This window comes from Capra hircus, chromosome 8 (assembly GCF_001704415.2).
Source record: "Capra hircus breed San Clemente chromosome 8, ASM170441v1, whole genome shotgun sequence".
Taxonomy (NCBI): domain Eukaryota; kingdom Metazoa; phylum Chordata; class Mammalia; order Artiodactyla; family Bovidae; genus Capra; species Capra hircus.
Window position 1 is genome coordinate 97,134,801 of NC_030815.1, and position 23,803 is coordinate 97,158,603.

Here is a 23,803-nt window from a genome sequence, read left to right on the forward strand (position 1 = left end):
TTTACTAATGAACTTTCAAGTGTGTGGATGCTACTGTATAGAATGAATACAAATTTACTCTAGAGTGCTCCTGAATTAATGGATTTTTTTTTCCTTTCATATTTTCTCCATCAATAGATGCTACAAGCCTATATAAAATCATGGCAGGTGAGGGATGACCTTTGAAGTCAAGAGTTTGGGAACCTCTAAACTCTATTTGTTCTACCTAAACTGTGACCCAAGAATTGAGCCCAGCCCTCCCGGGTTGAAGTTCAGCACTCATGTCTCTTGTGAAGCCAGAAATCATTATATTTCTAGTTCTTTACAAGACACAAGCAACAGCATGTCAAGGTGGGGCCAACAGAAAGGAACTGAAATGTCTCTCTTCCTTTCTCCCTTCTCCCTTCCTCCTTTTCTTTTCTCTCTTCTCAAGTCTCCTAAAGGGGAGACATGAAATAGAAAGAACCAGTGAGAGGGGAAGGTAACAATGAGGAGAAGGCTCTTGACTGTTGAGATGAAGCCTACACGGCTTTCGGTGGCCTCCCAGGCCCTCCCCATCTGGCCCCGCCGCTCCCCATGTCTGGTCGCTGCATCCTGCCTCTCAGCCACCCCCTGCATATCAGTCCTGCTCTGCCTGGGCAGCCCTCTGGCCTTGCCACCAGCTGCTTTCTCTACCCAGAGCTTGCTTCCCCTTCCCCACCTGATGTGCATGTACTTCCCAAATGCCACTTCCTCTGGGAACTTCTCCTGGCCCCTGCGGAGTTAGCCTTCCAGCCACTGGCTCTCATCTTTGTTGTTGGTGTTACACATTTACGATGCTATTTCACTGAGCTCTGGTCTCTTCCGCCAGCCTGGGAGACCTCTGCAGGTAGAATTGACTGCTTGCCCTCTGAGACTGACTCAGTGCTCCAGACCTGGGGACTTGGTCATGGGTTCATCAGCGTTCATTGGCTGAAACTTTGTTTAAAGGGCAGAAGTGTGTGTTGGGGAAGACGTCATAAGCATGCAGCTAAAATAATATCCCTCCCAGGGGTGATGGGGCCCTAGAGAGCTTCCCCACCACCAGTTCCCCCTCCTCAAGTCCTAACGAGAGACTGGCAGCTCTGACTAATTCTTGTGGTTCGTACATAGGCAGTACCCTGTATCAGGCAGAGGTCAACCACTGACCTCTACCAGAAGCCTCATGCCCTTTATGACACCAGGGAAGAACCAGAGGAAATTCAGTCATGGTTATTGAGTTTCACCCCTGAGAAAAGTCTGCTTAGAATGTCCTCAAACTTCGGCCAAAGTCAGAACTACCTGGGGAACTCGGGTAAAATACCAAAGGCTAGACCTGATCCTCCTTCAAGGAGCTTGGGCCTCTGCATTTTCCCATTGCTCTCCAGGTGATTCTGCCACACGCCAGTTTGAGAAGCCCTGGCTTAGAGGAAGTGGATTAAGGCCCCCCATATTTCCCCAATATCATTCTTCCTTCACTGGCAACAGGCATTATGCCAGTCTCTTCAAATACTGTTTTCTGCTTGTGTTTCTTCCTATAGGCTCAATCCGAAATGCTCTTTCTGTTTCTTTTCCTCACCCTCTTCCCCTACCAGGTTTCAAGCAGAATTTAGTTTGCATATAAGTTATTCATTATCCACACCCGCGTTATTTGGTGCCCACTACCTATATGTGGGGGCTTCCCAGGTGGCTCAGTGGGTAAAGAATCTACCTGCAATGCAGGAAATGCAGATGTGAATTTGATCCCTGGGTCGGGAAGATCCGTTAAAGGAAGGCATGGCAACCCACTCCACAATATTCTTGCCTGGAGAATCCCACGGACAGAGAAACCAGGTGAACTACAGCTGCAAAGAGTTGGGCACGACAGAAGCAGCTGAGCATGCACACACGTACCCGTGTGTGGAGTGAATACATATACAAGCAAATAAGATAGCTGAATCAGGAAGCACTCACTTGGAGCATAGATTAGGCGTGAAGGGAAATAGAAGCCACGGTTCTGCACGTGGGGAGCTTGCTGTTGGGTTGTATATGTGGAGGAGGTAAACTGGGAGCCAGGCGACACAGTTCTGCTAGTGACTGCCTGTCTCTCTGAGATTCAGTTCCTTCAGCTCTTACATGGAAATAATCACAATCACAATAATCTTGTCTCAATGGCTTAGTGAGGGCTGCAGAGAACAAAAGAATGAAAGTGTTTTCTAAACAAACCTCTGAGCATAATATACGTCACAGAGAAAACTTGGTGAAAAATTTTAAAAAGTCTTGGGACTTCCCTGGTGCCCCAGCGGTTAAGACTTTGAGCTCCCAATGCCCGGGACACAGGTTATTTAAAAACAAACAAAGTCTCCAGCCCTCCCTAGTCTATGTTTTTGCCAGTCTTCCCCATAAGTATCCATTTTTAGTCAGAGGGCACATTTTATGACGTGGAGCTATTCTTTCCCATCTTAGTTTCCAAGTTCTTGCAGAGATGTGGCAAGCCATTGGTGGCCTTTTGGGGCCTTTGGGGCCTTTTGAGAGGGGACAAGCTCTAGAATCTTCTTTCCTGGCCTCGTGGTCTCCTCCGTTTGCCTTCTGCTGATTCAGAGCCATGGTTCATACTGTTGGTGCTCCTTTGCCTCTGAGTGGCATTGGGAAGACCACACTCAACATTTCTGATATGTTTTCTGTTAGCAAAGCATCACTGCCCTTTAATATATATATATATTTGGCCTCACTGGGTCTTAGCTGTGGCACTTGGGATCTTCAGTCTTCATTGGGGCATCAAACTCTCAGTTGCGGCCTTTGAGATCTAGTTCCCTGACCAGGGATCAAACCCTGACCCCTGCATTGCGAGTGTGGCGCCTTAGCCATGGGATCCCCAGGGCAGTCTCATTATCACTTCTCTTTTGAGAGAAAAAATTTTTCTCTATGAGGGTAAAAAAATGCCAACTGCTTGTATGGTTTGCACAATTCATACAGAAACGGGTCACAGAAATACGGAGAAATATTATAAATGCCAGGTACATTTTCGACTTGTAAAATACTGCTGCTAACCCTAAACATTTATTCATGCTTCTTAGTTTATTGGCAAGAAACTCATCAATTTCTCATAATCACCTTTCAAAGGAGCTGGTATATTATCCCTCTTTTATAGGTAATGGAAGTGAGCCCCAGCAGGGACATGAGGATATCCCTTCCAAATTGGTGAAGGAAGCTTTCAGGGTGCTTGAAGAACCCAGCATGCTCACACGCCAACAGCTAGGATGTTTCAAGAGTGAGTCTCACCTGTTTTTGTAAGTGAGCGCTGCAGTCGTCAGTCCCCAAGGGTTGCTGAGAACACCCGTTACATCTGTCAGCGTAGCTCCCATTACAGTCGTAAGGAAGGGCCTGTTATGGGGTTGTTAGTCATGCACGTGTTGCCCCTGGTGATCAGCTCCAATTCAAACCTCATCCAAGAACCCGGCTTTCCTCACCAGTCTTTCAAGCCCTGCAAAATGTGAAGTGTGGGTTCCCTGTTCACAGGAACACTCCTTTGACTTCTGAGTTTGCACCATTTCGTTCGGGAAGCCCTCTGCCTTAGTGTTTCAAATCACTTGATGATCTGATTCTGCCTCCTCTAGTTCACCGTCTCATCAGTTCCTTTCTCTGTGTCTGGGCGTCTTATTTTTTTCCTGCAAAATTAGAGTTCCTGTTGAGTAATCTGGGAGAAATATCAATAACCTCAGATATGCAGATGACACCAGCCTTATGGCAGAAAGTGAAGAGGAACTAAAAACCCTCTTGATGAAAGTAAAAGAGGAGAGTGAAAAAGTTGGCTTAAAGCTCAACATTCAGAAAACGAAGATAATGGCATCTGGTCCCATCACTTCATGGGAAATAGATGGAGAAACAGTGGAAACAGTGTCAGACTTTATTTTTGGGGGGCTCCAAAATCACTGCAGATGGTGATTGCAGCCATGAAATTAAAAGACGCTTACTCCTTGGAAGAAAAGTTATGACCAACCTAGATAGCATATTCAAAAGCAGAGACATTACTTTGCTGACTAAGGTCTGTGTAGTCAAGGCTATGGTTTTTCCAGTAGTCATATATGGATGTGAGAGTTGGACTGTGAAGAAGGCTGAGTGCCGAAGAATTGATGCTTTTGAACTGTGGTGTTGGAGAAGACTCTTGAGAGTCGTTTGGACTGCAAGGAGATCCAACCAGTCCATTCTGAAGGAGATCAGCCCTGGGATTTCTTTGGAAGGAATGATGCTAAAGCTGAAACTCCAGTACTTTGGCCACCTCATGCGAAGAGTTGACTCGTTGGAAAAGACTCTGATGCTGGGAGGGATTGGGGGCAGGAGGAGAAGGGGACGACCAAGGATCAGATGGCTGGATGGCATCACTGACTCGATGGACGTGAGTCTGAGTGAACTCCGGGAGTTGGTGATGGACAGCGAGGCCTGGCGTGCTGCGATTCATGGGGTCGCAAAGAGTCAGACACGACTGAGCGACTGAACTGAACTGAACTGAATTTCCTAAAAGTCCTTTAAACCATCCTTCATCTCCACCTTCACATTCATGGTCTTCGTCTGCATCTTCTCCATCCATCCTCTAGACAGGGATGAAGGCAGCAACTTCTGAAGGGTCTCCTGGCTTCCAGTCTCTCACCCCCTAATTAGTCCACACCTAACCTCCTAGAATCCATGTCTGAATGTAACTCCCCTGCAGTGACTCTCCATTGACCCCATGATAAAATCTATAGTCCTCAGAGGGGACATCAAGATCATCATTACTTGACCCCACCCCCACCTTCCTATCCAGTGCCATCCTGGCTCTCTGCTTTTTAGCTCCAGCCAGATCAATGTAGTCATCATCCCCCAAATTTGTCACATTCTTTCATTTCTCCTTACCTTTGCTCATACTGCTTTCTCCCTAGGAGTGTCCTCCTCTCTCTTGTAGGAACACTTCTAATAATTTCTTGAGGCTTGATTTTTATGCCATCTTCTCTACATAGCCTTTTCTCATATCCCTAGTAAGAATGAATCTTTTCTTCTTTGTGTCTGCATGTTTTTAATGTTTTACATCCATGATTCATTCATTCATTTTTATGTTTATTGAGCAGAAAATACATATCAAGCAGTGATAATTCCAGGGAAGGGGTAAGGGTGCTAGGGAAGTGAGTGACCTATACAAAGATGTCTAAGACTCTATCTTTATCCTTAAGGGACTGCTGGTTGGGACATGAGACACACAGATCAATAATTTTAGTACAGCGTCTAGACACTTTGAAGATGTGAACAAAGGGTAATGGGCTTATGGAGAAGGTGGCAGACTAATTACGCTTGAGAAAATAAAGGAGGGCACCATGGAAACATAATCAGTTGAGCTGGGCCTTCAAATTATTGAGCTTCCCTGGTGGCTCAGTTGGTAAAGAACCTGGCTGCACTGAAGGAGACCTGGGTTTGATCCCTGGGTCAGGAAGATCCCCTGGAGAAGGGATACACTTGAGTTTTGCATTTCCATTTTTGGTCTTTTCACATCATTCTTCGCCACAGAGTGCAGTATCAGTCTGCCCTCTCTGTACAGGAATGTGTGTAATATGAGACACACACCATGGGGACCGTGAACTTCATTGTCCGTTGTGTTGTGAGCACACCTGATAAGGTAGGAAAATTCATTTGCTTGCAGAATGAGTTACTCTGTGAAGGTTGCACACAGAGCCAGCATCAGAAGAAGCCTTACTCAGCCAGTTAGGGGGCTCCACGAAATCTCTTTAGAGTACTGAGGCAGCAGTGACACTTGGAACTTAATGTGTTGCTTTCATCAGCTTGCCTGGAAGAATGAGAGTAAGAGGAAAGAGAAAGATCGCATAGCTTCTCCTGAAGGATCCACACAGAATCCCGTTTCTGCTGTTCTTCTGTTGAAGGCGTTCATGGATATGGAGAAGGCCTAGTGATATTTTTTTTTCATGCTATTAAATAGGTAGACACTGGACAAAGATCTTTCTTCCTGACTTTCAAAGTGAGGTAGAGAGAGCAGAGGTTTTAAATTCAGGCTTTGTATTTTCCAGGTTTCAGTTCTAGCACAGAGCCTTCTTTGCTATGTGACCTTAAGTTCATACCATGGTTTTCCTGTGCCTCAGTTTCCTCTTATGTACAGTGAAGAATGAGAGTTCCTTTAGTCACCAAAAAACTGAAATGAATGTTAGATAAGTTCTATCATCAAAGACCTCTCAATTTGTCAATGAAATACTGACAAGTATTTCCACAAGAAATAATATTTTTCTCAGGTTGTGCAATGGGAGACTTCAAACAGGTGATGCAAATTAATTTGAATTTTGGGAAAGAATGCCAGTGCTCTAAATAAATGAGGAGAAGCATCATTTGGGGGCAGAAGAATCAGTACATGTACAAACACAGAGATGAACAAATCCACAATATACTCTGGGATCTGTAGCAGCTGGGAGAAGTTGAAGCACAGGGAGCATGTGATGAATGGACAGAAGAAGGAGGAGAAGGAGGATGAGGAAAAGGGGACGGAGGAGAAGAAGGGGAGGACAGATCACAAAGGAACTTATAACCGTATGAAGGGTTTTAGGCTTTATTTTGACAGCACTGGGAGATCAGAAAGGTTTTCAACAGATGAATGAATGGGACCCTTAGCTTTGTTAGACCCACTTTGGCTATAATGTAGTACAAGCATGGGCAAATTATGGCTCATGAGCCCAATCCATCCAGCTCCTGTTCTTCTAAATAAAATTCAGTTGGAACATAGCCACGCCCATTGATTTATGCATTGCCAGTCGCTGCTTTTGCATGCCATGGTGGAATCCCCTAGTTTTAATGGAGACTCTACGGCCACAAAGCCTAAAATAGTTGCTATCTGATCCTTTACAGAAAAAGTTTGTCAACTTCTGATGTAAGAGGATGCATTAAAGGATAGCAAAATCTGGTGAGAAGGAGTGTTGTTAGGAAGCCCTGCATAAACTGTTAAAGTCATGGCCTATAATCTAAACTAGGCAGACAGTGGAGCTAGAGAGAAGGGGAAGGTGTCAGAAGAGGTGAAAACAACAAGACTCAGTGACTAATTAGATGTGGAGGTGGAATGGTAAGAGCATTCTAGAACAACTCCCAGTTTCTAGCTTGGGCAATTGAATGGGTGTTGGTGCCAGTTGCTAAGACTGGGATGCCAGGAGGAAGAGCAGGCTTAGTGATGAGAAGAATGGTTCCAATTTGGATACGTAGCTTTGGGACATCCCAGTAGAGATGGTAGATGGAAATGTGGGTCAGGACCGCAAAAGAGTGATCCACTCCAGACATACAGATTTGGGAGTTGTCAGTATACTGATGCGCAGATTACACAGCTATGTAGAATGGGGAGAGATTAGGTGACTAATAGTGGAACCCATGGAAACATCCATGTTTAAGAATGAACATAGGGGACTTACCCGCTGGTACAGTGGATAAGAATCTGCCTGCCAACGCAGGAGACACAAGTTTGATCCCTAGTCTGGGAAGTTTCCACTCACTGCAGAGCAGCTAAGCTTGTGCACCACAGCTCCTGAAGCCCGCGTGCCCTAGAGCCTGCGCTCCGCAGTTGGAGAAGCCGCTGCAGTGGGAAGCTGGTGCATGGCAAGGAAGAGTAGCCCCCGCTCGCCGCAACTAGAGAGAAAGCCCTCGAGCAGCAGTGAAGATCCAGCACCACCAAAAATAAATAAATCAGTGAAATTTAAAAATATATACATAAGAATGGACATAGGAATAGGTACTTGGAAAGAAAATGGAAGGGAGTTACTTAAAAGTGGTTCCAGAGGGGATAAGGAAAAGCTGAACAAAGTAAGACAGACAAAGCAAAACTAACCTCCAATGTTCCTTAAAGAGAATGGAGGTGGGTCATAGCCAGGAGCAGGAGAGAGAAAGGGTGAAAGCAAGAAGGTTGCAAGGAAGCAGGAGATGAGTGAAGCTGGGAAGAAATATTTGCCTCCACTTCCTGCACATTTTTTAAGCACAACACAGCACAGAGAGCATCCCAAATGCTTGAGTTCATTTCATCTGCCACCACAGCATCTCAGGTTAGGAATGGTGATTCCCATTTTACGCATGAGAAAACTGAGATGTAGATACTTAGAAACTCACTGGAAGTTATACCACTGGTGATTTGTATAGTGAGGATTCTAACTCCCAAATCAACGCCCTTGAGCCCTCTGTCAGGTGACACACCTCCATTCTACCGCACTAACTCCTTGCAAATACCAGTTGTCATCAAAGACCAGCTCCAGAGCTCTGTCTTCTGGAATGATTTCCCACTCACCTGTGCCCTTTCTGTGCTGGGTCAGCACGGTGGGGTCCTGAGGCAGAATTGTGTTAATATTAGGTCAAGAGCATCGACTTGGAAGCCTTACTGCCTGGGTCAAATCCTTATCATCTCTGCGACCTCCTCTCCCCAGGCTCCTCGTGCCTCCTTGTACACTGATAAAATAGGGTCGACAAGAGTCCCTACCATAGAGTTGTTTGTGTAAAACTTAGAACAGGACCTAGTTCATAATGAACAGTTAATAATGACAGCTCCCCAATAATGACAACTCAGGATATGACTGGGGCTACTCTAAATACTTTACATAGATTAATATTTAATCCTACAATACACTTTCAATGAAAGCGTGGCTTTTATTTCCATTTTACAGACAAGGAGCTGAGGCAAAAAGAGTTTAAGTAGCTGCATGAAGGTCACATGGCTCAAACAAGGCTTTGGTAGTGTGGACAGTCTTCTTATCCCAGTCCTGGTCCCATAGAGTCAGTGTTTCTCCTGCTCATCCTCGGCCCCAGCCCTCACCTGGCACCGTGATCATTGTGCACCTGTTGATCCATCCACAGGTCTGAGCAGGGATCTGCCATTTTCCCCTCTGTAACCCCAGCAACAAGGAACGATGCTTGACACTTGGTAGATACTCAGAAAATTTTTCCTGAGTAGTCAGGTGTGGATGTGAGAGTTGGACCATAAAGAAAGCTGAGGGCTGAAGAATTGATGCTTTTGAACTGTGGTGTTGGAGAAGGCTCTTGAGAGTCCCTTGGACAGCAAGGAGATCAAACCAGTCCATCCTAAAGGAACTCAGTCCTGAATATTCATTGGAAGGACTGATGCTGAAGCTGAAGCTCCAACACTTTGGCCACCTGATGTGAAGAACTGGCTCTTTGGAAAAGACCCTGATGCTGGGAAAGATTGAAGGCAGGAGGAGAAACGGATGACAGAGGATGATATGGTTGAATGGCATCACTGACTAAGTGGACATGAGTTTGAACAAGCTCCAGGAGTTGGTAATGGACAGGGAAGCCTGCTGTGCTGCAGTCCTTGGGGTCACAAAGAGCCGGACACAACTGAGAAACTGAACTGAACTGAAACAAACTCCTCTTGAAGATCTTAAGCTACATCCATTCGGTTTCAGCATGGTGGGTGCGTCAAGTTTCACACCAGGATACCCCACTCAACTCTTGGAACATCCCCTCAGCCAGCACCTGGCATTCATATGTTCTTTTCCCCCTAAAATGATCCCCACTATTTAACCCAGGGCAGTAAAATCCCCTGGAGGATCTGGGATTGGCAGCCCTCTGGAAGGCTGACCTCACCAATGTTGAGAACTTCTCAGAAGCTTCCAGAATGCACTTACAAGCAGCATCAGAAGCCAGACCTGCAGCTCTCAGGCACAGGTGCTTTGGGACCAAGCAACCTGTCCCTAGGGGCTTCCTTGGTGGCTCAGCTGGTAAAAAATCCATCTGCAATGTGGAAGACCTGGGTTCGATCCCTGGTTTGGGAGATCCCCTGGAGAAAGAAAAGGCAACCCATTCCAGTGTTCTTGCTAGGAAGCCTCATGGACAGAGGAGCCTGGTGGGTTATAGTCCATGGTGTTGCAAAGAGCCAGACTTAGCGAGTAAACAGCAACTGTTATGTCCCTAGTTCCCTACCCTGTTCATCTTCACTCCCAGTGGATTTCTGCTTCTTGGAAGGCCGTTTTCCTTCCTCTCTGCAAGGGATGACTTGCTCCCGCTGTAGTTCTCAGACAGCCAAATGCCCTTAGCCTCTCATCAGGGGAGGGAAATGTGCTCTAGTGGTGGCTTTTCCTTTGTGACCCTCCCAGGGGAGCACTCAGCCTCCCCACTGGGTTGTTTTGCATGAGGAAGTTCTGCCCTGATGGTTATTATGGGACCCTGAAGGCAGGCGGCTAGTTCTCAGCCTCTTTACCTCCTGGAGGTAAGGGGTTTCTACATCTACTTCACACTGTTGGAGACACTTAATTTTTGTTGGAAGGGATCTGCAAGTGATGGGAGACTCCCAATGAGGGGACGTGGGCAGAGTAGGAGAGGAAAGCCCCCAGCAGTTGATCCCTTGGGTTCTAAAGCTGAAAGGTACTTCGAGGATCTCTTAGTCTGGTCCTTCTGTGAAAAGCATTGCCCTGATAGGCAGGCTGTGTGACCTCATGCAAGTCCTTAAACCTCTCTGAGATTTTCCCATTTGTGAAATGGCTCTTTTATCAAGGATGGTCCAATCACAAAAATGTATGTAAATGTGTAGGATTAGGATTTTTTTTTTTTCAAACTTCAGGCCTTGAGTTGTATACATGCTAGTTACTGGAAATATTACCATAGAAAGTTTGTTCTATGTGTGTGTGTGATGAATTTGTTGAATGAATGATCATTCTTGTGCCTCAGTTTCTTCTTTTGTGAAATGAGACAAGGCTAAGTACCTCATAGTGTTTCTGTGAGTTTTAAATGTCTTTCTGCATGCACAGCTTTTAGAAAAATGCCTGGTATAGAGTAGGCACTCAATAATTGTTATTGATGGCAGGGAATTTTCTTTCATTTATTTATCAAGCATGGTGATGCTCGATAAAAACGTGTAATGAAAGAAAGAGAATTTAAAAACCAAACAATAACCACAAAATACCTTTGTATACTCAGGCAATGTCTTCCTTTTTGTTAGCAGAGCTTCAACTTGGGTACCAGTGCCAACAAATATGTGTGTGACGTGTGAGCTCTCAGGGAACATCTGGGAAGATTCCTTGTGGTCCTGGGTGCCCTGTGCCCCTAGACATCTCTGCCTCCCATCACTTAAGGAAGCTAATGGTCTGGAGCCAACGAATGCAGACTCACACTGAGGGGTACTAGCTTCCAGCTGCAGTGGCGATGCACAGGATCTGGCCAAGTGCTAAGTTTCATTGTAGCAGTGGCTGCTGTCCGGATAAGTGCTCCTTGTCACTGCTGGACTCTTTCTGATCCCTAAATGGCCTGTGCAACCCTCCAGATTGAGGAGCTTTCAAGGAAGTGATGAATTCACTTCATGGTTCTGATCTGTAGCTCCGAGTCCCCTGTCTCTGCTGGGCTCTGGGTTTTGGTGGCCTATTCCTCTCTGTTCATTCTGCCACTTCAAGGGGCAAACTCCGTGATCCTGGCTTCTCTGGATGATGAATCTTCTCCATTACAGTCATTTGGGGTAAGTGGTTCTGCTTCAGTGCAGATTCCTTACGCTAATAATCATGTCTAGTGGCTCCTGGAGTCCAGTTGTTTCTTAGCCAGACAGCAGAAGTATCTATACCCCATGTTTTTACTGAACGGTGTGAAGGAAAGGGCTTCTCAGATGGCCCTAGTGGTAAAGAGCCTGCCTGCCAATGCAGGAAACGCAGCAGGTGCAGGTTCCACCCCTGTGCCTGGAAGGGGTCAGGAAGATCCCCTGGAGGAGGGCATGGCAACCCACTCCAGTGTTCTTGTCTGGAGAATCCTCACGGACAGGCTACAGTCCATAGGGTTTCAAAGAGTCAGACATGACTGAAAAGACATGATGAAAAGAGCATGGCTTTTGAATTGTACCCACCTGGGTCTGTGCCTTTGTGCAAATCTTTTACTTCTTAAAAATCTTGATTTTCTCCATCTGCCACATGGCAGTTCCATGTAACTTTGAAAATAATGCCTCCAGAAATTCCTAGCACAGAGCCTGCTGTGTAGGTGAGGCATGACAGAAGGCAGCCAGTATGATTGATGCAAGCAAGTAAACAAATTTAGCCTAGAGCAAATGCAGCAAACTTTGTGAAGGGCCAGATGATAAATATTTTAAATATTAGGTTTTGTATATTAAATATTAGGTTTTGTGGGACTAGTCACGGTTGTAACGAATGAATTCTGCCATATGAAAGTGGCCATAGACCATTCTGAAATCAATGAACAGAGCTGTGTTCCAATAAAACTTTATTTGTAAAGAGAGTCTGCTGGCGGAATTTGGCTCTTGGTTTGTAGCTTTCCCACACAAAGAGACTGAATCTTGTAATACCTACATATTCGAGCCACCAAGAATGTTTTATCTGTTTTACTTTTATGGTAGACAGTTAATTCTTCCTTGTGCAATAGAGAGCCTCAGCTTGGAAGCCTAAATTGTCTTTGTCTCTGGGTGCAGGTATCCCAGGGCACATCCTTGGAGTCCATTTTACCCATGGAACCAAGGTTCTGTATCGAGGGAATGTAAAAGTGTACCAACTTGGCTCAAGGATGTTTATTAATGTAACAAGAAAAAGTGGTTTTGAGTATATTTGTTTCTGGCAGGCCAGGGATATGTCTGGCTTATCTATAGAGCTGGTACAGGGTAGTCAGTCTTTGGTGAGTGAATTCAATAAACAGATCTTAAATAATTCCCTTCAGTCCTCTTTACACAGTTGTATATCCCTCAGATTTCAAGACTCTTGCTACTTAGATGGAAAGCTTCCATTTGAGATTCATAGCAACTGTTCATGACCAAGTTAGAAAGCCATGTAAGGTTATTTGTCTAATGTGCTCCCAATACTTCATGGGATTAAGGTTAGCGCCCACACAATAGCAGAGGGTGGTGTTCCTTGAGATCATAGCAGATATTTTCCAAATACAGCCACACCAATGTATATGCCTTCCCACCTGTTCTTATGACAATGCGATATTAACACTTTTCCACCAATACGTGGACTTTATGTTCCTTCCCTTTGGACCTGACTGGTGAGAGCTTTGTAACTGCCTCAATCAATAGAATGTGGCAGAAGTGAGGCTGTACGGCCCCCAAGGGGAGTTCATAAAAGTCAATATGGTTTCCACCTGGTTTTCTTCTCACTCTTAGGACCCTTGTCCTTGAAAACCATACACCCTGTTGTAAGGAAGCTCAGGACACACGGAGAAGCCACATGGAAGTGCTTTGGCTGACGGTTTAGCTAAACCCCAGCTGACAGTCAATGTCAACATGTGGGTAAATGAGCTTTCAGATAATTCCGGGCCCCAGCCGTGGAGTTTTCCAGTCGAGGTCTCAGACATCATGAGGGAGGGATTAGTGCCCTCTTCAAATGCCCTGTCCAGAGAGAGATCACAAGTGATGACTGATTTTTTTTTTTAAGCTGCTGAGTTTGGGGTAATTTGTTAAGCAGCATTAGTGAACAAATGTAAAGATACAGCAATTCTTTACTGCCCTGATGGTCCTATTACATCACTGAGGACTTGAGCGGACAATAATGTTGGGAAAAGGCAGTGGGCACCATCATTCATTCATTCAGTACCTACTCTCTTCCAGGCTCCATGTAAGATTCTAGGGAAACATAGACGTAGATGTCACTTCAGCTTCTACACTCGAATAAGTCATTATATACAGGAGAAGATAGACTCTAATCCAATAACTGAATTTGCAAACTAATAAGGCCTTTAAGGAGACTGTAGGAAGAGCAGCAGGAAACAATGAGGGGAACCAATATTTTTACCTGGAGAAATGGGGAAATGTGAGTGGAAGCATACAGACTGAAACTGCCCGCTCTGGCCAGGCACTGCCATAATGATCTGTGTGTTACTTTATGACAGGAGGTCCTGGCAAGCCACTACCAACCGGAAGAGTTCAGAAAAGGTTGCAAGGAGATGCCACGTGTGCTTCCACCTCCCAGAATCCTTCTCGCTGGCATCTATCTTGACTGAGCAATGCATGCACCACCAGTCAGAACAATTGGCCAAAGACAACCCAGAAACTAATCCCACCACCATAAAGCCTGAGATTCCGAACCAGGGGGAAGAGCAACTCTCCTGGGTTTCTTTACCCTGCTGCTCTCTGCCGGGGTGCCCCTTCCCAATAAAGTCTTTTGCTTTGCCAGCATGTGTGTCTCCTTGGATCATTCTTCTCTGAGTGTCAGACAAATGCCTACTCTCAGGCCCTGGAAGTGCAGAATGGCTGTCTGCAATAGAATGGCTCTACACAGAAGGTGACTCAGTTGGGTTCTGCAGGAAGAATAGGGGTTTTCTATGTAGTCAGGCAGGGAGCTGGAATAAAGTCTGCAAGTAGGAAGGAGTCTGTAGGGTTGAGGGAGTCTGGTGGCTGAAGTAGAATTGAAAGGAATGTTGGAAAGAAAAGAAACAAGAAATGTAGAATGGCGTCCTACCTGAGAACATTAAAATTTATTCTACAAGCAACAAGGAGGCACTAGAGTATTTTAGATGGGGCATTTCCCAAGAGCGTGGAAGGAGAATTCAAAGCCAAGGAACGCAGTTTGGAGGCTGTTATCTCTGAAGGGACCCTGAAGGGAGGGCTGAGCAGAGGCCAGCCTGCAGTGCAGGAGAGGAAAAGATGGGTGTATGAGATAGTTTAGAGCTGACTCTAACATGGGAAGAAAGGGCAAGGAGGCATCCCCAGGGCCTGGCCTGGGTCATGGGGCAGACAGTGAGCTCACCTTCAGACCTGTTAGGTTTGAGCCTCACAACTGGAAACATCCAGTAAGGAGTCCCTGTGGGATCCTAAGCAGAGATCTGGGCTAGAGATAGAGCGCTGGGAGTTGTCGGCTTCGAGGTATGATCGAAGCTGTGGGAGTGGATGAGGTTACTGAGAACAGTGTTTCTCAACTCCACACACAGGGCATGTACTGTTTTGGTAAACATAAGCCCCCTACCCCCCAAAAAACCCTGAAAAACAAACTGATAGAACTCCATGAGCACAGCTGAGTCCCTGCATCTTTCATCACCAAGGAGATTTTGCAGTGTAAGTTTCAGAGGTTGGTATTAAAAAAACAGACATCTCAAAACAAACGGGTGGATACAGAGAACAGAGCAGTAGTTACCTGAGGGGAAAGGGTGGGGTGGGGGCGAAACGGGTAAAGGGGGTCAACTGTAGGGCGAGGGGTGGAAACCACACTTTTTGGTGGTGAGCATGCTATCAGGTGGCCTTCCCAGACTGCTCAGCGGGAAAGAATCTGCCTGCCAATGCAAGAGATGCAAATTCGATCCCTGGCTGGGGAAGATGCCCGGGAGAAGGAAATGGCAACCCACTCCAGTATTCTTGCCTGGAAGATCCCATGGACAGAGGAGCCTGGCAGGCTACAGTCCATAGGGTCTCAAAGACTCGTACCCACTTTATGACTAAATAGCAACAAGGCTGTTGGGTACACAGAAGTTGAAACAATCCTGTAACGTGAACCTTGAACTGTGTTATATATACCCATACATTAAAAAAAAAACAAAACTGAGACATCTCTTTCCTTTATTAAATATTAACTTACACTATTAAATATGCTTTTTCAAAATGTATTTATCCTATTTTAGTAATTCTGACATATACAGCTGGCATTTTGCTCTCCCTCCTCCACCCGAGGCCTGGGTTATGCCAATTTTTAAAGGGAGGACTGGGAAAGATGATTGAAAGAAAAACAGGAAGAAGAGACAGGGGGGTAGGGACTAGAGGGGAGGCGGCAGGGAGGAGGGGGTTTCTAGGGTGCGGTCACCGGTGCCAGGTGCTGCGGAGGACCAGGGTGAGGCCTGCCCCGTGCATGCCTGGCTCTGGGTGCACGTGGCACTTAGGCTGATGGCAAGGCCGATGCCCAGGAGAATGGTGGTCAGGTCATCTCCTCTTTGCAAGGGGACCTTGACTGTATGCTCTGATGCTGTCGCACAGCAGCTATTTCACAATTTAGGAAGCTGATTTCATGCACTTCTGAAAGTTCTGTCACATTTCTGGAAGTTAAAATTGTTCCATCTTTGGGCAATCGGGGGGGTGTTCCCAAAATGGTGCCACTTGGCCAGAGAAATTTTAGAAGTTGGGATTGCAGGAAGCGGGGTGCCTGCGGGGCTCAGGGGAAATGCCAGAGTCGGGGTGGGGTGGGCTCCCCTGACTGCCTGAGGACACAGCCGCTGTCTCCCTGGTTCTGACACAGAAAGGGGGCCCTTTCTAGACTGTGCTTGTGATGTCCGCTCTGAGCGGCTGAAAACCGTCCACTCAGAATAGGCCGCCGAGCTGGATTTTATTTGCATGTCACCCCCAGGCGAATTTCTTGAGGAAGAAAACTGTAAAACAAACAAAAAACCTTGTGTGCCTGTGAGTTCGTTGGTAATTTTGTCAGCAAGGATATTAAACCGAGGCCAAAAGAGTCATTAAAATCAAACACACAATTACCTTCTGTACCCTCTCAATATCCGGGAACAATTAAGCCTAAGCAAACGAAATTGCCAATGGCCTAAAAATGGGAAAGAAATCTGTCTGCCTCGCCTAAGTGGGGTTTACTGAGAAATCCCTGAGACTCTGGATGTCAGAATCAACCAACTGGTTACTGCTCTGGAGATCTTATGTTTCTGCGTTTGGTTTTTCAATTTTTTTTTTTTTTAAACTCTACACACGATGAATTGCAACTGTTTCCAAGATTGTCTTGGGTAGTCAATAAGTAAGTACATTTGTTTTCTGAGAGGGATGTATTTTGATGAAGAGCAGAGAGTACAATGGGGAAAATGTCAGGAGGAATTAAATGAAGTAGTGACATAATTCCCAAGGGGAAACCGACGTCAGCTGCATTCCCTGTGTCTTGCTCTACCTTGGAAATCTTTCAGAACTCATTGGAAAATAAATATGTATGTGATGGAGATGTGGGTGGATTCAACAGCTACAATAAGAGAGAGGGAATGAAATGCAAACACACCCTTAGTTGGATTGTTAAACTGATTTAAATTCATAATTCACAGCTGGATGTAAAGCATTGTTTTCCATTGCATCTTCTTTTGTAGGAAAAAGAAAATGAAAAGGATAACTTGCAGTTTACTGTTTCCGGCTTGTACCATAGAACTCTGTGTGATAGGTTCTCAGTATTTGTCAGACATTAAGTGCATAAATGAGTGAGAATGAGTGAATAAGTGGCAAATATGTCCAGCTATAAGCAGGAGAAATTATGTCAGGGTCAAAGGAACTTGTTAGGTTATATAAGATTAAATTGTTGTGCAATTAAAAACAAAACCCTTCTGCTCCTATGCCAATCATTATGCAGGTTCACACCCATTATTGTATTGAACTCTTCCAACAATACTGTGAAGGAATTATGGAGTCATTATTATTTCCATTTTGTAGTTAAGGAAACCTAGACTTAGGGAGGGTAAAGCAATTGCCCAAAGTAGCATATTTAGGAAGCGGGGAAAATGACATTTAGACCCTGGGTCTCCTTATTCCTCACCAAGTTTTCTTTCTGTACACTGTGATCGACACTGGAAGGCTGGAGGTGGCTATGTATCCAGCAGAGCCTCCAGGAAGACTGCCTATTCCAGACACCTCATACAATTCCATTTTCTATTTCCCAGATCTAATACGAAAAGAAGGACTCTCATTTGTTTGGAAAGGTGAAATGGAGTTCTTTTCAAGCTGTAAGTCAGGTGAGATTTTTGGTTTTCGATTTCATAAAAATGCCTTCTCCTGAAGCATGGGTACTTCTCATTTTTTACAAATGAAGTTTATTTGGAAATATGGGCTTCCCTGGTGGCTCAGAGGTTAAAGCGTCTGCCTCCAATGCGAGAGACCCGGGTTCGATCCCTGGGTCGGGAAGATCCCCTGGAGAAGGAAATGGTAACCCACTTCCAGTATTCTTGCCTGGAGAATCCCATGGACGGAGAAGGCTGGTAGGCTACAGTCCATGGGGTTGCAAAGAGTCGGACACGACTGAGCGACTTCACCCCACTCACCCCCACAAACTTACAGAAGAGTGGTAAGTACTATGTGAAGAATTTTATCTCCTTCTGAATTATTTGAAGGGTTACCAATCTGATGCCCTATAACATTCAGATAGTGAAGTGGGTATTTCCTTCAGTTAAGGAGATTCTCCGACATAACTGTACCTTTGTTGCTGTTGTTGTAGTCGCTCAGTCATGTCCAACTCTTTTGCGACCCTGTGGACTGTAGCCAGCCAGGGTCCTCTGTCCATGGGATTTCCCAGACAAGAATACTGGAGTGGGTTGCCATTTCCTTCTCTAGGGGATCTTCCTGACCCAGATATTGAACCCGCGTCTCCCGCTTGGCTGATGGATTCTTTACCACTGAGCCACCTGGGAAGCCATATAATCACAATGAATCATCAAATTCAAGATATTAACATCTAGCCAATACTATTATCTAATCCTCTGACCCCATGCACATTTCACCCCCTAACAATTTCCTGTTAGATCTGCTGGAAGACTCAACTTTCAAATCATTGTCCTCAGTTGTTAATGCCCTTTTGTCTCCTTCAGCTTGGGACAGTTTCTCAGTCTTTCATTATTTTCATGACCTTGACACTTTTGAAGATTACGGGCCAGTTATTTCATAGAACATCAGTTCAATTACATTTTTCTGATAATGTCTTTACAACATTATTTTGGATGTGCCGCTCCGGCAGGACAATTCCACAAGCGATGCTATTCTTCTCATTGCATCCCAGCACGCTATGTGAAATTCTTGCTGTCACATGACACTCATTTTTTCCCTCTGCAATTTTATGGGCATGTACTTTGAAACTAAATATTTTTTTAATATCCTGTTTTTGGTCAGATGTTCACCTTACAAAGTTGTTCATCAGTTGCTTCCTATTTTATTCAATGACTTATCATCCTTTGCTGTTATTATTTATTTTGATGTTCAAAGGGTCCCAGATTTGGCCAGTGGGGGTCCTTTCATCTGGCTTCAGGTGCTTTTGATTTTAGTTAAAAAATAAGACTGCTAGAAAAAAATGTTCATTTCTGAGAAAACTTTATCCAGGCTAGAGAAAGGTTTTTGCTTGTTTGTTTTTTAAAGAGCCCATACTTCATGTGTTCAGCAGGCAATTATTAGAATTATTCTTGACTGTGCTGGGTATCTTTGATTAGAAGCAGGCAACTATTCCCTTCTGCTTCTTAGGGATCTTTCTTTATCACGGGGGCTAGAAACTACATTTTCCTGACTCCCTTGCTATGGGGGTTCTGGCAGCAAATTAGGTTCCACCAATGAGATGAAATTTCAGGAGACCTGGGAGTTTAAAGTGAGTTGGAAGCCCCAGCCCTGTTGTCATTGCTACTGGCCAGTGAGGTCATTGACTCACATGTGTGTCTGTGGACTGACTCAGGGTTAAGGCATGTAATGCAGTCATTGGCTTTCTGAGAATGAGAGGTGTTGGCAGTTGAAGTCAGAAGCAGCGGTAATAGCACTGACCTCTGAATATCAGCTTTGGAGCTGTGAACTTGAGCCACTTGCCTCAGAGTGGTTCCTTTAGCCCTCCAAGAGGTTCACGATGGAGGGGACATATGTATACCTATGGCTGATTCATGTTGATGCTCGGCAGAAACCAACACAATTCTGTAAAGCGACGATCCTTCAATTAAAAAATAAATTAAAAAATTATAGTAAATAATTACAGAAACACCTCATTCCTGTATTAAATGCCCTCTGTTTAAAATACCTGGAGAGACTTCTTTTCTCTGTATTAACTCCTAACTGACATGCTGGCCTTGTATATGAAGGAGGATTAGATAGTAGGCAACAGTTATTAACTTCTGGAAGGGTGTTATTGATTTTTACTTACTTTGAAACTTGTTTTGAACTTCTTAGGGGCAGTATGCTAAACTAGACTTGCAGATGTGAAGGCAACAAGCATGCAATCTTGGTCTCAAGGACTTCCAGACTGGAAGAAGGAAGTAGAGGGAAAAAACCCAAGTTCAAAATAAGGCAAATGGAGATGAGTGTTATGGAAGAGAGGCAAGCACAGCATTCCTCAGGGGTCACGGACCATGGCTTAAAGATCTCCCAGTGCGGCCCACCTTTTATTTGCTGATACTATGCAATGGGCTCCACCTGATCCTCAACCATATCAAACTCATTGCCATACCTTAAATGTCACTTTCCCTTTCAGACCTGGAATGTTCTTGCTCTGCCTTTCCTGCTGAAAGAATCCATGCTCATTCTTCAGAACTAAACTTCGGTGTTGCTCACTTACTCTGCACAGGAATCATGTTGAATTTGTCTCTCCCTCTTGACTAGGTCAAAGCCTTTGACTGTGTGGATCACAATAAACTGTGGAAAATTCTGAAAGAGATAGGAATACCAGAGCACCTGACCTGCCTCTTGAGAAACCTATATGCAGGTCAGGAAGCAACAGTTAGAACTGGACATGGAACAACAGACTGGTTCCAAATAGGAAAAGGAGTCCATCAAGGCTGTATATTGTCACCCTGCTTATTTAACTTATATGCAGAGTACATCATGAGAAACGCTGGGCTGGAAGAAACACAAGCTGGAATCAAGATTGCCAGGAGAAATATCAATAACCTGAGATATGCAGATGACACCACCCTTATGGCAGAAAGTGAAGAGGAACTAAAAAGCCTCTTGATGAAAGGGAAAGAGGAGAGTGAAAAAGTCGGCTTAAAGCTCAACATTCAGAAAATGAAGATCGTGGCATCCGGTCCCATCACTTCATGGGAAACAGACAGGGAAACAGTGGAAACAGCGTCAGACTTTATTTTGGCGGGCTCCAAAATCACTGCAGATGGCGACTGCAGCCATGAAATTAAAAGACGCTTACTCCTTGGAAGAAAAGTTATGACCAACGTAGATAGCATATTCAAAAGCAGAGACATTACTTTGCCAACAAAGGTCTGTGTAGTCAAGGCTATGGTTTCTCCAGTGGTCATGTATGGATGTGAAAGTTGGACTGTGAAGAAAGCTGAGCACCGAAGAACTGATGCTTTTGAACTGTGGTGTTGGAGAAGACTCTTGAGGGTCCCCTGGACTGCAAGGAGATCCAACCAGTCCACTCTTAAGGATATCAGTCCTGGGTTTTCATTGGAAGGACTGATGCTAAAGCTGAAACTCCAATACTTTGGCCACCTGATGCGAAGAGCTGACTCGTTGGAAAAGACTCTGATGCTGGGAGGGAATGGGGGCAGGAGGAGAAGGGGACGACAGAGGATGAGTTGGCCGGATGGCATTACTGACTTGATGGACGTGAGTTTTGGTAGACTCCAGGAGTTGCAGAGGCCTGGTGTGCTGCAATTCATGGGGTTGCAAAGAGTCGGACACAACTAAGTGACTGAACTGACATGGACTGAACTTGAACTTCTTGTTAAACATTTTTAAAATTTATTTTCTTACTTTTGACTGCCCTGGGTCTCTGTTGTGGCTCCAGCTTCCTCTGGTTGCAGCAGATGGACTTCTCCGGTGGAGCCAAGGATCTAAGAGCACACAGGCTCAGTAGCTGAGGTGTATGGGTTGGGGAACCAGGGAAGTCCCTCCCTCTTGAACTTCTGATTGGCTGGGAAAACCAAATGCCCCTCCTTTCTTGAAAGCCTTTCTTGGATGACCATTCTAGAGAATGTGGCCACTAAAAGGAGAAATTACATGATTAAAAGCCACTCCTCTTTTTCCCAAGGACAAAAAAATGCTTGAATGTTGCAGTGTACCTAAATACAACAAAACTTTCAGTGACTAATCCTTTAAAAGATTTTCTCTATACACTTACTCTGCCAAATACACACATTTGCATATGAGCATTTCTAATTCCTCACAGACTCTGCCTACAGTTGGGGATTTTTTCTTGGAGTTCAGTCTCTAGGGTCTGCCAGAACAGTTGTCAAGCGGATCTCTGGGCAAGCTTAGGAAAGATTGTGTAGCTTTTTTTTTGTTTCTGTGAAGATGGATCCTTTGTTGACTTCTGAGTTAATTTATATGCTGCACTCTCCCATCACTTGTTTAGGATCTGGGGGGTGTTTAGCATTTCCAGTGTTATTACGGAGCATTCATGGAATGCTGCTTGTTTGGAAAATAGTTTACAACGGTTTGTTAACCAGCAAAAGCTAAGAACATTTCAGGAACGGTTGATTTGCTTTGTACAGCACTGGCAACAACATACAATAGTTATAAGACTGGAAAATCTCATTAAATGAATGAACCTATATTGTCCTTACTTGAATTTGACTAACATTTATGGAGTGTCGACTGAGTGCAAGGCACTGTGCTGGGATTCCATGGACTGAATGAACATTCATTAAGCAACTACTATGCCTGTCATTGGGCAAGTATTCCATTGACTGAATAAGCATTTAGTAAATGCCTTTTGGGCTTCTCAGGTGGCTCAGTGGTAAAGAATCTGTCTGCCAATGCAGGAGACACAGGAGATGTGGGTTCAGTCTCAATCGGGAAGATCTCCTGGAGGAGGAAATGGCAACCCACTTCAGTATTCTTGCCTAGAAAACCCATGGACAGAGGAATCTGGCAGGTTAGGGTCCATGGCGTCACAAAGAGTCAGACATGTTTGAGCAATGGAGCACACATGCACACAAGGGCCTTTTAGGGACTCTGGTCTAAATGTTAAGATTGAACTGGTTGAATAGCCTCAATTATGAGTATATAATGTGCCAGATACTTCATGTGCATTGCATCGGATAGATAAATATTTATTAAGCTTTTTCTATGTGCTGGGGGGCTTCCCAGCCAGCTCTAGTGGTGAAGAACCCCCTTATCAATGCACCAGACGTAAGAGATGCGGGTTCAGTCCCTGAGTTGGGAAGATTCCCCGAAGAAGGGCATGGCAACCCATTCCAGTATTCTTGCTTGGAGAAGCCTATGGAGAGAGGAGCCCTCGGACTGTAATCTCATAGGATCACTAAAGTTGCACATGACTGAAGCGACTTAGAATGCAAAGCACACACATGTGCTAAGCACCAAAACAGACATTCTAACATACATGATCCCCACTTAGTCTTCACTATTATAGTGGAGAGAGGCAAGTATCATCGTCCCATTTTATAGATGAAGAAACAGAGGAAAGGAGGCTAAGACACTTGTCTAGAGCTCATAAGGACCAAGATTTGAACCCATGTCTCCTAATGTTTAATCCAGTGCTCTTTCTGTTATACCACTGTGACGCTACAGAATTCAACTTAGTTCTATGCCATTAAAACGAATGGGAACTGACAGTCCACTGAATATCAGTAAATTGAATTTTCTAATAGTCTCATTGCAAAAGAACTTGATCTTACTTGTTTAAGACCAATCAGTAACATTCGACTGGAGCAGTTAAAACTGCCATGTTTTTGAACGGCAGCTTCTCTTGCTTAGAACATTATCAACAAGTTAAATTAGTTCTTGGAGCTATGGTGACAATACCTCCTGGAGACACTAGAACTCGTTAAGACTGTTGATCCCAATAAGATGCAGTAAGAATGACCCTTCCTGAGGGAGACCAGAGCACTGTACTCCCGAGTTTTTAGACCACATCTCATCATTCCTTCAACTGATTAGTCTGCACATGCTCACTGAACACCTAGTGCAATGCAGACATTGTCCAATTGCAGGTTGTATGATGTCCAAGTGCAGGTCAGTTATTAGCAGGGTGCCACCAAGCAAGTTATCTCATATCTCTTAAGTCTCAGGTCCTTCACTGAGAAAGAGGATAAGTGTTTATGAGAATATCATTACTCTTCCTTTTCCTAAAATCTTAACACTCAATTTCTCAAGTTACAAAATACATTTCATATTATATGTTGCTACCTAGCCATCAGTCTATCGCTGATCTATCTAATCTATATCAACATTTTTACAAATGCTTTTCCTGGCCCATTATTTCTCTAATCTCACAAGCTT